The sequence below is a fragment of the Bison bison genome, unplaced genomic scaffold, assembly GCF_000754665.1.
Source record: "Bison bison bison isolate TAMUID 2011002044 unplaced genomic scaffold, Bison_UMD1.0 scf7180017864061, whole genome shotgun sequence".
In the NCBI taxonomy this organism is placed as follows: Eukaryota; Metazoa; Chordata; class Mammalia; order Artiodactyla; family Bovidae; genus Bison; species Bison bison.
The window spans coordinates 875,772-893,455 of NW_011494633.1; positions in this window are offsets into that span (position 1 = coordinate 875,772).

The following is a 17,684-nucleotide window of genomic DNA, read 5'->3' on the forward strand; positions in this document are numbered from 1 at the left end:
AATACTTCCCAGTCCATCTTATGTCCAAGGTCCAAGCTAAAGTAGCTGCTAAAGGGCAACACTGATTACAATTATGGTTTTATACCAAAGAATGGCCTAGAGAAATCAAAATATCTGAATAAATAGTAAACCAGATAAGTGTGTTATTTTCCCACAAAACCAATGAACTCCAATGAAAACCAATGAACTATTTTATTTAGTTAAAAACTATAATTGATATGTTTAGTATTTTTTAATATATGTTGGCAGATAAAGGGAGACTGCCTAGAATGTGTCATGTATTATATTCAGCACTAGACACTATTTTAAACCATTAATTTATCATTCAGTGTTAAATAATATGCATATATCTTATATGCACTTCCTTAGGGGCTCAGTGGTAAAGAATCTGCTTGCCAATGCAGGAGACATGAGTTTGATCCCTGGGTCAGGTAGATCCCCTAGAGAAGAAAATGGCAACCCCCTCCAGTATCTTGCCTAGGAAATCCCAGGGATAGCCTGGCTACAATCCATGGATCACAAGAGAGCTGGACGTGACTTAGTGACTAAACAACATCAATATATCTTATATAATAATCTTGAAAAATGTGTGCATTGCTTTTTTAACTCCATAAAGCAAAATCAGAATCCTGCCATTTAAAAACACAACCAAAGTGGTAAAAGTAGAAAGTACCTAAGATAAAGCCTAGATAAAAAATCAACTCTCTGATATCACATTTTAATAAAATACTCTTCTCAGAAAAAGATCAATAATCTATTTTATTCGATATGGCCAAATATTTAAATGTTCTATGACATACTAAATGTATCTCCTTTTATGTATCTATTCTATAATACTATTGTGCACTCAGCAGCAGCAGCAGCAGCAGCACCAGTAGCAGCAACCATGAGGCTAATCAAAATGCATCAGGGTTCATGCAGTCTTGGGAAGTGACAAGGCTTAGTAATAACTGTAGACATATGTGCAATGGGCAAAATGGGAACAGAAAGGTTAAAGGATGAACTCAGGAATAATTAGCCATAATCTCCCATCATCTCTCCTGATCATATCATGATAAATAGGAATATAATATTCTTGTACTCATTTAACCATATGATCCTTATAATTTTCATGCAGAAAGTTGTGATTTTTGCATATATACCTACTTCTACATACCGTTACCCATGCTTTAACAGTGCTTGTCTTCCTAGTTCCACTGAAACAATATTTGTGCCTCTTTATGTCTTTATATCTAAAAAGAAGGGTACATTTTTTGGTCTATAATTTAATCATGTTGTAATTAGGCTTTAATGAATTATGTGTGAATCCTGATTATTTTATACATTCGTCCAACCACTACTGTGAGCAGATCAAGAACAGAGAGTGCCTATCAGAGTGTTGGTCACACAGTAGACATTCTAAAAATGGATCTGATGGAAAGAAAAAAAAAGCTAAGGGATGTAAAATAAGGAAAAATGAAATGAATGTAAACATTTAACAGTGTTTCCAACTGAAAATATAACTTTCCTAACCCTAATACTGTTAATAACTTTCAAAAATATTTGGTTTTTAACTTTTCTGTACTATAGAACATGTGTAATTATAATAACAATTGACATAGTGAGTGATAAATGATTTTAGAAAGAATACAGAATACACACGTTGTCAGTTTTGGTATCTCTAACACTGGACATTAAAGTATGAAAGGGAGAACTATGAATTATAATTTTTGAGGAATTCCTTTTCTTAGCTACCCTACAACATAGTTATACTGTTGAAGATTCTATCTATAAAGTAAGTTAAGTTTATAAGATCATTATTTGAGAATTTAAGAAATGAATACATTTCTGCAGAATTGTTTTAAGCCTCACATCTACCACCAAATGCAGTCTTAATTCAAGGTTGAAAGTATAATTAATGAAATGAAAATGAAGCTTGCAAACTTGATGGCAATGTTAATTTCACACAAAAACACTGAATGTAAGAAACTACCAATGTTTTATAAAGAGCATTAAATATTTTTCATGTATCTTATAGGCAACATATATATGTTTTTTTCTCATGTGTCAGATTTCAGAGAAGTAGTCTTCAGTGATTATCTTTCCACTAAGAAAAAAAATGGAAAAATAATTCAAGTTCATTCATATGAAATTTTTCACTATGATATTTTAGGAATTTAAAACTGTTATTCAAATATGGTACAGAATCATGTATATATAGAATTATTACATATTTATATCTAAGTAATTTTCATGAGAGGATATAGTTTAAAAATTGTATTATAAATGAATATAGTTCACAGTAAAATGTCATAATCAATTTGTATACTATAAAATTATGATTTATCAACATTGACATATTTCTCAAGGTGGCATATCCTAGAATATTACCAGTTTGGTTCCAGACCACTATGATAAAGCAACTACTGAAATAATGTGAACTGTAAATTTTTTGGTTTCCTAGTGCAAAAGGTTTATGCTTATATTATTCTCTAGTGTATTAAGTGTTCAATAGCATTATGTCTAAAAAATATACATAAATTTAAAACTTTTGATGTTGCTCAGTCACTGAGTCATGTCTGACTCTTCATGACCCTATGGACTCACTTCAGCCTGCCAGGTTCCCCTGTCTGTCACCATCTTCCAGAATTTGCTTAAATGCATGTTCACTGAGTCGGAGATACTATCTAACCATCTCATCCTCCACTGTCCCTTCTCTTTTTGCCTTCAATCTTTCCCAGCATCAGAGTCTTTCTCAATGACTGGCTCTTTGGATCAGGTGGTCAAAGTATTGGAATATCAGCATCAGTCCTTCCAGTGAATATTCAGGGTTGATTTCCTTTTGGATTAATTGGTTTGATCTCCTTGCTGTCCAAGGGACACTCAAGAGTCTTCTCCAGTTCAAAAGCATCAATTCTTCGGTCCTTAGCTTTCTTTATGGTCCAAATCTAACATCTGTACATGACTACTGGAAAATCCATAGCTTTGCCTGTATCATATCACTTTGCTGGCAAAGTGATGTACCTGCTTTTTCATATGCTGTGTAGGATTGTCATAGCTTTCCTTCCAAGGAATAAGTGTCTTTTAATTTCATGGCTACAGTCACCATCTGCAGTGATTTTGGAGCCCAAAAAAATAACATCTGTCACAGCTTCCAATTTTTCCCCTTCTATTTGCCATGAAGTGATGGGACCAGATGACACAATCTTAGTTTTTTAATGTTGACTTTTAAGCCAACTTTTTCACTCTCTTCAGTCACCCTCATCACAAAGCTCTTTAGCTACTCTTCACTTTTTTGCCATTAGAGTGGTTTCATCAACATATCTGAGGTTGTTCATATTTCTCCCAGCAATCTTGATTCCAGCTTATGATTCATCCACCCTGGAATTTCACATGATGTAACCTGCATATAAGTTAAATAAGCAGGGTGACAGTATACAGCCTTGTTATACTCTTCTCTGAATTTTGAACCAGTCAGTTTTTCCATATCCAGTTCTAACTGTTATTTTTGACCTGCAAACAGGTTTCTCAGAAGACAGGTAAGGTGGTCTGATATTCCCATATCTTTAAGAATTTTCCACAGTTTGTTGTGATCCATACAGTCAAAGGTTTTCATTTAGTCAAAGAAGCAGATGTTTTTCTGCAATTCCCTTGTTTTCTTTATGATCCAACAAAAGTTAGCAATTTGATCTCTCATCACTCTGCCTTTTCTAAAACTTGCTTTACATCTGGAAGTTCTCAGTTCATGTATTGCTGACGCATAAGTTTGAGGATTATGAGCATTACCTTACTAGCATGTAAAAAGAGGTCAATCATGTGGTAGTTTGAACATTCTTTAGCATTGCTCTTCTTTCTTATTACAATCAAAACTGGCTTTTCCAGTTCTGTTGCCACTGGTGAGTTTTCCAAATTTGCTGGCATACTGAATGCAGCACTTTCACAGCATCATCTTTTAGAATTTGAAATAGCTCAGCTGGAATTCCATCACTTCCACTAGCTTTGTTTGTAGAGATGCTTCTTAAGGCCCACTTCACTTCACACTCCAAGATGTCTCACTCTAGGGGAACAACCACACCATTATGGTTATCCAGGTCATGAAGACCATTTTGGAAAGTTCTTCCATGTATTCTTGCCACCTCTTCCTTATCTCTTTTGCTTCTGTTAGGTCCTTACTGTTTCTGCCTTTTATTGTGCCTATTCTTGCATGAAATGTTCCCTTTCTAAATCTCCAATTTTCTTGAAGAGATCTCTGCTGCTACTGCTAAGTCACTTCAGTCATGTCTGACTCTGTGCGACCCCATAGATGGCAGCCCACCAGGCTCCCCCATCCCTGGGATTCTCCAGGCAAGAACACGGGAGTGGGTTGCCATTTCCTTCTCCAATGCATGAAAGTGAAGTCACTCAGTCGTGTCCGACCCTTAGCGACCCCATGGACTGCAGCCTACAAGGCTCCTCCTTCCATGGGATTTTCCAGGCAAGAGTACTGGAGTAGGGTGCCAGTCCTTCCTATTCTATTATTTTCCTCTATTTCTTTGCATTGTTCATTTAAGAAGGCCTTCTTACCTCTCCTTGCTATTCTCTGGAACTCTGCATTCAGAAGGGTATATCTTTCCCTTTCTCTCTTGCTTTTCACTTCTCTTTATTCAGCTATTTGTAAAGCTTCCTCAGACAACCACTTTGTCTTCCTGCATTTCTTCTTCTTTGGGATGGTTTTGGTCACTGCCTCTTGTAAAATATTACAAAATTTCCATCCATAGTTCTTCAGGTACTCTGTCTACCAGATTTAATCCCTTGAATCTTTTCATCACCTCTACTGTATAATCATTAAATATTTGATTTAGGTCATACTGGATGACTAACAAATGCTAACCATCATCTGAGCCTTCAATAAATAATGGTAGTAGCATCAAAGATCACTGATCACAGATCACGATGGCAAATAGACTGATAATTGAAAAAATCTGAACTATTTTGAGAATTCCCAAAATGTGACATTGAGTCACAAAGAGAGCAAATTCTGTTGGAAAAATGACCCTGATAAATTTGCTTAAAAAACAGGTCTGCCAAAACCTTCAATTTGTAAAAAATGCAATTAGCTATGAAATACAGTAAAGTGAAGCACAATAAAATGAGGCAAGCCTGTAATTATTTTCTTGTTGAAGAGAGGGAATAGGTACTGGGAAAAGAGCCAGAACAAAAGATAAGTACAATTCTAATCCTGCAGGCATACTGTGTCATATCAGATCTTGTGCTGCTGCTAAGTCACTTCAGTCGTGTCTGACTCTGTGCCAGCCCATAGACGGCAGCCCACCAGGCCCCACCGTCCCTGGGATTCTCCAGGCAAGAACACTGGAGTGGGTTGCCATTTCCTCCTCTAATGCATGAAAGGGAAAAGTGAAAGTGAAGTCACTCAGTTGTGTGCGACTCTTCGCGACCCCATGGACTGCAGCCTACCATGCTCCTCCGCCCGTGGGGTTTTCCAGGCAAGAGTACTGAAGTGGGGTGCCATTGCCTTCTCTGATCATATATCGTAATGCTGCACTTTTAGGAGTTCTAGTGTACAGAAACAGGTTTCTACAAAGAAAAACAAGATTTATATCTAATCAAAATACCACCTAACCTTAGATTTTATATCTTAGCTAATTATTGTCTGTCTATAATTAAACTTGGGCTTCTCTGGTGGTTCAGTGGCAAAGAATCTGCCTGCCAAAGCTGGAGACATGGGTTCAATCCCTGTGTCTGGAAAGTCCCCTGGAAAAGGAAATGGCAACACTCTCCAGCATTCTTAGTAGTGTCCATAACATTTTATCTGCACATCTTATCAAAATGTAACAATAGATAGTATCAGTTAATAGTCATTTTCTATTTGTATAGCCTAAAGACCATCCCCAAGAAAAAGAAAAGCAGAAAAGTAAAATGGCTGTCTGAGGAGGCCTTACAAATAGCTGTGAAAAGCAAAGGAGAAAAGGAAAGATATAAACATCTGAATGCAGAGTTCCAAAGAATAGCAAGGAGAGATAAGAAAGCCTTCCTCAGTGATCAATGCAAAGAAATAGAGCAAACAATAGAATAGGAAAGACTAGGGATCTCTTCAAGAAAATTAGAGATACTAAGGGAACATTTCATGCAATGATGGGCTAAATAAAGGACAGAAATGGTGTGGACCTAACAGAAGCATTAGATATTAAGAAGAGGTGGCAAGAATACACAGAACTGTACAAATAAGATCTTCACGACCAAGATAATCATGAAAGTGTGATCACTCCTACTCACCTAGAGTCAGACATCCTGGAACGTGAAGTCAGGTGGGCCTTAGGAAGCATCACTACGAACAAAGTTAGTTGAGGCGAAGAAATTCCAGTTGAGCTATTTCAAATTCTAAAAGATGATGCTGTGAAAGTGCTTCACTCAATATGTCAGAAAATTTGGAAAAGTCAGCAGTGGCCACAGGACTGGAAAAGGTCAGTTTTCATTCCAAAGAAAGGCAATGCCAAAGAATGCTCAAACTACTGCACAATTGCACTCATCTCACACGCTAGTAAAGTAACGCTCAAAATTCTCCAAGCCAGGCTTCAGCAATATGTGAACCGTGAACTTCCTGATGTTCAAGCTGTTTTTCGAAAAGGCAGAGGAACCAGAGATCAAATTGTCAACATCCTCTAGATCATCGAAAAAGCATGAGAGTTCCAGAAAAACGTCTATTTCAGCTTTATTGACTATGCTAAAGCCTTTGACTGTGTGGATCACAATAAACTGTGGAAAATTCTGAAAGAGATGGGAATACCAGAACACCTGACCTGCCTCTTGAGAAACCTGTATGCAGGTCAGGATGCAACAGTTAGAACTGGATATGGAACAACAGACTGGTTCCAAATAGGAAAAGGAGTACGTCAAGGCTGTATATTGTCACCCTGCTTATTTAACTTATATGCAGAGTACATCATGACAAACGCTAGGCTGGAAGAAGCAGAAGCTGGAATCAAGATTTCTGGGAGAAATATCAATCACCTCAGATATGCAGATGACACCACCCTTATGGCAGAAAGTAAAAAAGAACTAAAGAGGAGAGTGAAAATGTTGGCTTAAAGCTCAACATTCAGAAAACTAAGATCATGGCATCCGGTCCCATCACTTAATGGCAAATAGATGGAGGAACAGTGGAAACAGTGGCTGACTTTATTTTCTGGGCTCCAAAATCACTGTGGATGGTGATTGCAGCCATGAAATTAAGACACTTACTCCTTGGAAGGAAAGTTATGACCAACATAGACAGTGTATTAAAAAGCAGAGACATTATTTTGCCAACAAAGGTCCATCTAGTCAAGGGTCATCAGGTCCATCATCTGCTATTATTTTTCAGCAGTCATGTATGGATGTGAGACTTGGACTATAAAGAAAGCTGAGAACTGAAGAATTGATGCTTTTGAACTGTGGTGTTGGAGAAGACTCTTGAGAGTCCCTTGGACTGCAAGGAGATCCAACCAGTCCATTCTGAAGGAGATCAGCCCTGGGATTTCTTTGGAAGGAATGATGCTAAAGCTGAAACTCCAGTACTTTCGCCACCTCATGGGAAGAGTTGACTCATTGGAAAAGACTCTGATGCTAGGAGGGATTGGGGGCAGGAGGAGAAGGGGATGACAGAGGATGAGACTGCTGGATGGCATCACTGACACAATGGACATGGGTTTGGGTGGACTCTGGTAGTTGGTGATGGACAGGGAGGGCTGGCGTACTGTGGTTCATGGGGTTGCAAAGAGTCAGACATGACTGAGCAACTGAACTGAACTAAAGAGAAAAAAAAAAGAATAGAATAAAATTATATGTTGAGACACAGATATTGACTTTTATATGTATAGGTAGACAGTGGACAGTGGTTAAAGAAGCCACCTGCCAATGCAGGAGATGCAAGAAACATAGGTTTAATCTTTGAGTTGGAAAGAACCCTGGAGTAAGAAATAGCAACCCACTCCAGTATTCTTGCCTGGAGAATGCCATGGGCAGAGGAGCCTGGTGGGCTACAGTTCATGGGGTTGCAAAGAGTCAGACACAACTGTGCATACACATACACACACACACACACACACACACAGAATAAAATCACATGAAAGAATTTACTGGCATAATGCAAGGAACTACAGGTTCTGGGACACCCAGGCTTTCAGATAAAAGAGAATATTTATAACCAAATTTTATTATATGACAATAAAAAATTCTGTTCAGATAATGTTTGGGATGTGCTGTTAATCACTCAGTTGTGTCCAGCTCTTTGTCACCCCATGGACTGTAGCCTGTCAGGCTCCTCTGTCCATGGAATTCTCCAGGCAAGAATACTGGAGTGGGTAGCTATTCCCTTCTCCAGGGGATCTTCTCAACCAAGGATTAAAACTCGGGTCTCCTGCATGCAGGCAGATTCTTTACTATCTGAGACACCAAGGAAGCCCATAGTTTTTATGGGAAAAAAATGAGAAATAACCTGCAGTATCTTATTTTTTTATGTTAAGTTTTTAATTTTAATTTCTGATTATCTTTGGGTATGAAGGACTTTTAAAAAAAGTTAACTGTGTATGGACTTTGGTACCTGACATGCTCCAAGTTAGAGAGAGTTGTCGTTATTCAGTCAATAAGACATGTCCACCTCTTTTTGGCCCAATGGACTGCAGCATGCCAGGCTCCACTGTCCTTCACTATCTCCTGGAGTTTATTCAAATTCATATCCATTGAGTTGGTGATGCTATCTAGCCATCTCATCTCTCTGCAGTCCCCTTCTCTTTTTGCCTTCAGTCTTTCCCAGCATCAGGGTCTTTTTCAATGAGTTGGCTATTTGTATCACGTGGCCCAGGTATTGGAGCTTCACTAAATTTAAAAATGTTAGTTTGACTTTTCTATGTGTTATCTCAAATGGACTCTTAAAAAACAAATGAATCTCCAAAATGCGTCTTTAATATCAGGTATTTTTGTAGACTGTTGGAGAATCTGTTTGGAGCAGTGTTGTTTATAGAGGTGGCAATGATAAGTTTTACCTTTTTCATTTATTGTTTGTTGTTTATTTTTTATATACTATTGCATGATAGTTGCCTCTTCTGCTTATACTTAAGGCTACTTTTTAAAATGGGAAATAATGTAATCAAGAACAATAGTAAATTCTAAGCTGTTACTCAAATGGAAAAATGCTGTAGGTAATTGAAAGCGCATTGATGATTACTGAATTCACTAGGAAACATTAGTCTATTATAAGTATTTCTTTGAGATTTGTGAAACTGGTTTATTTGACCAAAGCATGCATGAAAATTAACAGATTTTAGCAAAAGATCACATTAGAGTGGGACTATTCCAGATTGGGAAAGAATCGTCAATATTTGAATAATTGCGAACAGTAAATTAGAGAATAGGCCAGTGTTTGATAAATAAAATTTGAGTGGGCTTGCTGCTGTACCTATAAATTAATGCAGCTATGCAGAGATGGTGAAAAGGACTATTAATATTTCAGGCAACATAGAACAGGTTGTCTGCCAAGTATGCAATTGCCTTGGAATCTCTCTCTCTTTTTCTTTTTTTGGATATATGGACATATATTTGATTGCTAATAATAGTGATATAATTTTGTTATTTTCTCTCTTCCTCTTATTCTGTTTCTCTCTCTACAAATTATTTCTATGATGAGAGAGAAAAGTATAAACCGATGACTGGCAAAAATGACACGGCTTTATCTATAACTTATGGACAGAATGTATGTCAGATTACCTCTTAGCTTTAATAATTGTAAAATGAAACTATTCATTTCCTTATTGGTAAAGACTTTCTAAAACCTTAATGAATTGGTGTTTCTCTTACGCACTAAAACCTAGGTTAAAACAAAACTCCTCTGTGACTGTCTGCCTTATCTTTAGTTCTGAGAATTCCCATTGAGATATTAATACATGGTACAATAGGATTATTGACAATCAGAAGCATAGATGGCTGAAAGGCAGAAAAACCAGATAAATATTAAATGCTTTTCAAAAAGTAAAAGGTGAAGAATAAGAGAGTAGTAAAAGTAAAGTTAAAAAATCTTAACTGAAGTGAAATAATGGTATAAAGTGGTTACAAGGCTTAAATCATTATTTTAAGATTCTCTTCATAAGATAAAATATTGAAATATTTCTTTGAATATAAGAATAGAATAGAGGAATGGACAAGGATCAATCCAGAAATTGCCAAGGCGCACTCTCAGGGTTAAATTTTTCATAGGTATGTGGCTGTTTACCAATAGGAAGAACAGCACTCTTTCTGGGTACCTCACTGGCAACTGCCCAGATGGTATAGTTGTAAAGAATCTGCCTGCCAATGCAGTAGAACAGAGACATAGGTTCAACCCCTGGGTCAGGAAGATGTCTTGGAGTAGTGAATGGCAACTCACTCAAGTATTCTTACTTGAAAAATCCCAAGGAGAGAGAACCCTAGTAGGCTATTTGTTGAGCAAATAGAGGTTAAATTATTTCAGTGGTATTTACTATCCAAAGTATATCATATTTAGTATCATTTTTATCTTCAAGATTCACCTTTAACAATGATTATTTATTGCTAACTTGAGTTAGTAGATATACAACTACCAGAATAGGTATTTCTTTGAATAAGTTCAATGGAAGTAAATGAACTCTAAAAGCTCTGTTTTAGATTTTCAGAAATATTGTTTCCTATGTATACCTGCTATATTTCCTCTTTCTAACATATTACAGAACCCTAGATTAAACTTAACTATGGGTTTTAAAATGTAGTTTACATTAAAACAATTGATTAATGACTAAACAAAATGTAGTTTACCTTTTGGTTGAATCAATCAGTATAATTGATTGAGTGAACCAAAATTATCTATACTGGACACTTCCAAAATTACCAGTTGCCAAATTATTCCATGGTTAATTAAAATATCATTGGTATGAAGTTTACACAGCAGTCATGAATATATTGAAGTGTTTTTCATAAAATTTTCTTACTCATGAGTCACAAACTTAGAAATATGAGTGGCTGTGCCTGATCTAAGTGTAGGATGAATTTTTTGTAAGATTGAATAGAAACGGTTGAAATCATTTTCTTCCACTAAATTCATTAGAAAGAAGACTTAGACCTTATTGGTTTGTATTTGCCAATTAACTCTATATTACATCATAGTTATTTTAATATGATATATACTATTTAGATCTAGTGTAGTCTATCAGTCATGTGCAACTCTTTGTGACCTCATGGACTGTAGCCCGCCAGGCTCCACTGTCCCTGGAATTCTCCAGGCAAGAACATGGGAGTGGGTTGCCATTCCCTTCTCCAGGACATCTTCCTGACCCAAGGATCGAATCCAAGTCTCCTGCACTGCAGGCAAATTCTTACCATCTAATTTAGCATAAATGCCTCATACAATCCACAGAAACTGGAAAATATTTTAATGTTTAAAAAATATTTATGATTAGGATGTAGTGAGTTAAAAATAACCCTGCATTGAGATTAAAAATATAGTTTATAATTATTTCTCTATATTAACGTGTAATTGTTTTTTAATAATGGCACTTACCTCAAGGATTGTTCTGTGTATAAAATGGGATAGGCTGTGCTAAGTCGCTTCAGTTGTGTCCGACTCTTTGACCTCGTGGACTGTAGGCCACCAGGCTTCTCTGTCCATGGGATTCTCCAGGCAAGGATACTGGAGTGGGCTGTCATGCCCTCCTCCAGGGGATCTTCCCAACCCAGGGATTGAACTGGAGTCTTATATGTCTCCTGCATTGGCAGGCTGGTTCTATACAACTAGTTCCACTGGGAAGTTCAGTATAAAATGGTATAATGCAAGCTAAAGGCATAATTGTGTTATATGTTCAACAAGTGCTAGCTTTCAAAATTATTTTGCAGCTAATATTGTTTCACTTTTATACTTTTCATATTTTTTAGCTGTAACATGAGTGTTTGTACTGAGCACTCTCTAACATTATCTGTTTTCTTGAAGTTCTATTGTGCTTGTGCTGTGAGCTATATAAACACTGGCTTACTAGCTTTTGAGACAGTGAGATGTAAGTCTCTGGGTCTTTTTCTAACTGGCAGCAGAAGTCACTTTTCCTTACTGCTAAACATTCTCATACATTGCAAGGAAAACATCTTGTAAGCTGTAGTTTTAATATCTCATCATAATAAAATTTAAATTTATGAAATCCCACTGGTTAGCATTTGATCAGGAAAAAGCATTTAGTTGAGGTGAATGTTTACCTTGATATTCTATAAAACTTTTACAATTTAAAATACCTGCTCTCGTTTGCTTAATACAAAATGGATGCTAAATGCGTGGGAGAGTTGAGATTGATACTTGCTTCACTTCTACCTATTAAGATAAGAAACTTCTGAGATGTGTATTTATTCAATGATTCTTCTAGGAGTCACTACACCCAAAATGCTGTGAAGGATGTGTGGCAAGACAAATGAAAGAATATTATAATAGAAGTAAAGGCAAGTGATAGGGGTTAGAAATGCAATTACAGAGGTTTTCCAACCTAGATGAGAAATGCTTTTCTGACTTGGGAAAAGTGACAAAGAAGAAAGGAAATAAATAAAGCAACTGAAGAAAGTTGACACAAATGTGGTACCACATCACATAGAAAAATCAATAAGAATTCTTTTATATAAAGCTATAGGCAGTGATGCACTAACATATTACACTCTATGTCAAGTACAGCAAATGTCCATAAATAGTAACCAGGGAAACTGGCCGTGGAGCAATAGCAACTGTCCTGGAATGGAATCCGGGCTATTTTCAGTGCATCTATTTTCCGTATAAGAGGAAAAGAGTTTCCTAATTCTCCATCTGAGAGGAAAGGGATTAAAGCATATGCCAAATGCAGATATATCCAGTCCAGTTCTAGGAGAGGATTAAATAAACAAATTAAGTTCATAGAATCATGTAATTTAAGAAGGGACAATAAAAATCAAATTACTGTTTCTTATCCGCTAAATATCAGGTGTTATGAGTTTTATGAGAAAATAAGTATTTAATGACATAACTAGTTTAGCAGAAAGTCTGGGAGTCAAGGCTCTAGGGCAAGGTAACTTATTCTCTTTGATCCTGATTATAAAATTTACAAAATTGGAGGAGAAGTTGTAAAATGTGTCATTCCCCTAAGAAATTTATACTTTGGAGACAGAGATTTACTTGAAATAATATCTCCTAAATCCTCTTCAATATTCTTCATTAATCACCCCTTAAAATTAGAATATGAGTGAGCTTCATTATCTGTCAAATAACTAAATAATGTAAACCTGACTTTTTTGTATGATCTATGAGCAAAGGTAACTATTTTGTTATGTTCATACATTTATTAGTGGATCTTTAATTTAGTGGTTAAAGTATATTTAGGGCATAAACCACAAAAACTAAAAGATAAAGGAAAAGTTTAAAACCATACATTCAGGAGACATGTAGCCATGTCATTGTAAAACCAATACAATATTGTAAAGATAAAAAATAAAATAAAAACAATGACACGTGTGTGGGTGACTCATGGTAGGAACAAGAGAAGCAGGGGAGAGTTCAGAATCCCTACAGCTGACTGGTTCACCTAGGCTCTCATACAGACTAGCTAAACACAACCAAAAGAGTCAATTTTCTTGTATTCCAAAGGAAGTTAAAGGAGAGCTATGAATCATAAAATGAATTAAATAAAAAGTGCAACAAATAGAATTTATCAGAAAATGTATTGAAGTAAGGCAAATAATAGGGACAAGAAGGAAAAGGCAGTGCAGAAACTAGAAAAACCGAGGGTGGAATATTCACGAAAGTACTCTTAACATACAGCCTGTCTTTTTCCCCTATTGAGACTTCGGAAAGGTGTGTGCCACCGTCTCACTAAATGGTCTTCGACTGAATTGTTTTGGGAAGTGAGAGCAAAGGAGAATTTAGACACTACTTGGAAACCTTTCATTTTTTTCCTTCCCCTAAATCTTCGCTGAACTAGCTTTCTTGCTGAAGACTTCCCTTTGCCTTCCCTTTCACTTATATGAAACACATGTATTACTCAACACTGAATGCGAAGGCCAACATCAAAGTGGAATCTCATTTTCTACTTGAAAATCCTTATATTTTTCTAATTTAATGGAAAACAGTTTGATATATATATATATATATATATATTAGAAGTTAGAATGCTTCTATAATTTTCCAGTCTAAGTCTTTTTGTCTACTACAGCTGGTTAAATTCTATTTCCACATGTGTGATAACATTCAATACTTAATTTAAAAAATCTCACCCTCCTGTTTCCATGGGCAGAGTGTGTACCTGTCCATTTCTTGACTTTGGATTTAATCATATGAGTTATTCTGGGCAATGTGATGTTAGTAGGCCTGATGGGAATAGATTCTCCAAATGTGTGTGTGAGCAGTCAGTACACTCTCTTTTGGGACTTTCACTGTGGAGAAGAGTTCCCTCCAGGTAGCCATTGCCTCTTCAACATAAGCCTCAAAATTAAAAGTCAGAGTAGACCAGACCACAAGTTGCAACCAAAAGGAGGCCAGAGCTAACTTGTAGCTGACCCACAGATACATGAAAAAGAAAATCTAAGTGTTAGTTGCCACTGAAATTTGATGATTGTTTATTAAGCAAGCATTAATAGAGAACATTCCTTTTGCTAAGTAGAGAGCCTTGAGATAATCAATTCTATAGAGGAAAAATAAATTAGTGATAAGGCATAGAAATGAGGATGAGAAGATAGAATTAAACATTTAAATAAGGAAGTCAGAAATGGCTGCATAATAATGATAATATTGCAAGCTGTTGAGGAAATGAGCCATGTATATACCTGTGGGGACAGAATTTCCAGCCAGAAGAATGGTAGGAACAAAAATTCTGAAGCTAGAATGTGCCAACCATATTTAAGTGACAGCCAAGAGGTAAGTAGAGCAGGGAGACACATCTAAAGGCCTTAGATTCACTCTAAATTATATAGGATATCACTGGGGGATTTTTTAAAGTATTTGTGGAATGAAATATGAGATTTATATTTTAAAATAATTGCACTGTCTGCTTTGTTGAGAACTGAGTGAAGGATGGAAAGCTAAAGCATCAGTAACCAGGCTGGTTAGGAAGCTATAGAAATAGTTCAGAAGACAGTTAAAGATCGCCTAAACCAGTAGAGCAAAGGTGTTCCATGTCAGAAATATTCAACCTCTGGATATTTTGAAGGCACAGCTTTAAATATTTGCTCATTAATTTTGATGTGAAGTATAAAAAAAATTGGGAGTAGCAATAATAATTCTAAGCTGACTGGAAAAAAAAAAACAAACTGTAAAGTGAAGCTGCTACTCACCAAAATAGGAAAGGCAATGCGGGGAGCATTGACAGCAGAAATCACCAGAAAACACTTAACATAGCATGCATTGAAGTGATATGTTTGCAACAAGATATTGAGTGGAGAATTTTATTGATGCCCTGCAAAACAGTGCTGGAAACCACAGTAATAAACAGTGCATTCTAGACCCTGATGCCAGGAAAGACAGGGCAGGAGGAGAAGGGGGTGACAGAGGTGAGATGACTGGAAGGCACCATCAACTCAATGGCCATGAGTTTGAGCAAACTCAGGGAGATAGAAAAGGACAGTGAAGCCTGGTATGCTTCAGTCCACGGGGTCACAAAGAGTTGGACATGACTGAGCAACTGAGCAACAACAAGATGCTCCATACTTTTAAAAAGTTAATTCATAAATAAAGTCAGACACCACTTTCCAGGGCTTATATACCAGACCAAAAACCTCTTTCTCCGTGAATGCCCTTTTTCCTACTGCCATGCTCCTAAACTCCATTCCACTCCTCACTAGGATGTCTGATCAAAATAAAATAAAGACAAGGAGGAAAGTGGGAAAATCTGGGTTGCTACTGGTGAGTAAATTGATTTTATAAATAAAATAATTTTACTCTCCTTGCCAATTTGGAACAAAAGTAGCATTCTTTCCTCTCAAAGCAGAGTGATAAGAATTTACAGGTAGGGATTCACATTTAAAGACACAGACACTGGACCTTCTTGCAAGGTAGGAGACTGGTGTCTCATTTTCCTACTAGAAGCTTACTGGGCCATTGAATGTCATGATCTCCCTTGTGTTATTATAATAACAAAATAAGCTCTTTGCATAACTTGACACATGTTACTGGATTTGGTGTTTAGTGATTCTTTTTAAGGAAGTGTGGCTTGACAGAAGCTTAAGCAGAGGAACAGTAAGACTCCATGGTAAGATTCTTATTCTTAAGAATTTTTTCTACCAGGAATAAAGTAATGAGAAGCACTCAGTGGTTCCTTTGGCTCCATGTTTGAACATGAAAATTAGAGATGGACATAGGATTAAGGGTCAGCTGTACCAGGAAAAGTGGCATGATACCCAAAGATAGTTTACAATGGACCATTGTTGGAGTGATGTTGAGACAAAGTTTGATCCTTTGTTAGAGGGTTCCTCACAGAAAGCAGGAACTAGGGTAAAGCTGAACATATCTCCCAGAAATTTATGAACGTTGTGGTCTGAGGCCACTAGGAGGAGACATAAACAAAGCTTGCCAAATTCACCAAAGCAAAGATGAACAGAATGAATGAAGTTACCTGCCTACTCTATTGTTCTTCCTAAGTGTCCATCTGTCAAGCTCAGAATAGTGAGAAATTTCAAAAAAAGAGAGGATGACTATGTAAGAATCAGACCATGATACCCTTCTTCTTCCTGGGCAGGGTGCTAGGGTAGGAGGAGAAATGGGAGTGGCCAATGCCACTCCAGCTACTGTAGGAAATTCCACTCCAACTACTATAAGAAACAACCCTGGATGTGTCTGAAGGATTACATAGCATTTAATCAGCAGTAAGATTGGCTTTCTAAACATTACTGTTAACGTTTAATGTAAGAGTAACCAATAACCTATGGAATCTTTCTGATATATTCTTACTGCTCAGAAAATAGAAACCTAATGATCACAGTTGAAATAATTAAGAAGATACTAGAATTTTAACAGGCTCCTTATGTCATACCTCTGTAAATCACATCTATATGTTAAATACAATAGATAAACATTTGTGCCATCTTGAGTAATATCACTTTTCCTAATAACTCTTTCTTTTCATCATTTCTATAACGTAGATGCAAAAGGAAAGATCAAAATGATGCCCTTTAACCCTTCAAAGGATACTTGTGTTGGAAGCTGGGTGTTCTCCTAAATTAATGGAAAATATACATTTAATGATAAACGCCCTCTGCTCTGAATTTACATAAATTCTGGTTGAGTTGGGGAAAAGGTTTTTCCTTGTTGAGGAAAAATATTTCAGATACTCCACCTTAATGGGAATGAGGAGCCAATGAATCAACATGTAACAATGAAGAATTTACTACAGAATCTTTAACAACATATCACGTGACTCTCTATGGGTCTAAGATATGTATCTTTAAAAAGGAAGACAAGCATGCCTAGATTGTAGGCAGTTTTTGTCAGTGCATACCTCATGGTGTCAGTTTGATGTCAACTCTCAATTAGAAACACATAGTCATTATCTTTCATTTTTAAAATTATTATTATTTTCTTTTTTTAAATCTCAGTTTTATATATTTATTTTGCTTTATAATATTGTATTGGTTTTGCCATACATTGACTTGAATCTGCCATGGGTGTGCATGTGGTCCCTATCCTGAACCCCCCCTCCCACCTCCCTTCCCATCCCATCCCTCTGGGTCAT